Genomic DNA, 987 nt, shown 5'->3' with positions numbered 1-987 from the left:
TTTTTAAAAACTTGCCCAACTTTAAAAATTATGAAAAGAAACCATAAAATCCTATTTGGTAAAGAAAAAAATCTCAAAAATTCTAGACTGTGGCTTGTTAAAGGATATAGATATTTTTAAACCATAATGTTCATCAAACTTCTGAGATAAAGAACTCTTGTATGTAGTGATAATTAACTAAAGTTGATTTTTTATGTTCTGTCCTTTGTTGGTAATTTTAATGGGTCTTTGTAGATTGGAGTTTGGACAACCAGCACTCAGGATACTTCTTTATTTTCAACTGGCTTTCTCTGTAATTAGGACACACTTTCAGGATATGAGTGGTAGTGCATTAGCTTTGGCCTGTTGTTCCAAACACTCAGTTTCCCTCAGGGCACACATAGTTAAGAGACAACCATTTCATCCAGCAAACAGTTCCTGAATGCCTCTTCCATGCAGGCACCAAGGATGCCATAAATGTGATGGAGGTTCAGCTTCTGCCCCCGAAGAAGTAACAGTTTGGTCAATGTTATAAAACTTACTGAAATAATTATAATCTTCACTGAATAGATATTTTTTGAGAGCCTATTATGTTCCCAGAGAGATGCTAGACTCAAGGAATATTGCAGTAAATATGACATGGCCCTTCCCTTCACAGAGATTGTATTCTCCTGAGGATGACAGACATGTAATAATGATATGAATAATGGTAATGAAGTAATGGTGGCACTTAATTATTATAATTACTTATGTGCCTGGCTCTATGCAAAGATCAATGCTTTATGTCATTTCATCCTTACAACTCAATGACTGTTGGCATCCCTGTTTCATAGATATGGAAACTGAGGCCTAGACTGATTAGATAACTTACCCAAGATGGTAGTAAGTGGTGGGGCAATGACTCAAAGATGGGATTTTTTGAATCCAGAAGCTGACTCTTAATCAGCATTATAAATCCATTTTCAAAAACTTAGAATACCGCCTGTAATCCTAGCACTCTGGGAGGCC

At 36.2% G+C, this 987-nt stretch overlaps 1 protein-coding gene across 1 annotated transcript in view; it reads left to right on the top strand.

Moving 5' to 3' along the window:
* The window catches only part of SLC26A5 (solute carrier family 26 (anion exchanger), member 5), a 77974-nt gene that overhangs the window by 65964 nt on the left and 11023 nt on the right, over positions 1-987 (top strand). The window lies entirely within an intron of this gene.

Source organism: Propithecus coquereli, unplaced genomic scaffold (assembly GCF_000956105.1).
Source record: "Propithecus coquereli isolate 6110/MARCELLA unplaced genomic scaffold, Pcoq_1.0 Scaffold32, whole genome shotgun sequence".
In the NCBI taxonomy this organism is placed as follows: Eukaryota; Metazoa; Chordata; class Mammalia; order Primates; family Indriidae; genus Propithecus; species Propithecus coquereli.
The sequence above is the reverse complement of the archived record's forward strand: the minus strand, read 5'-3'. Positions and strand labels throughout refer to the sequence as shown.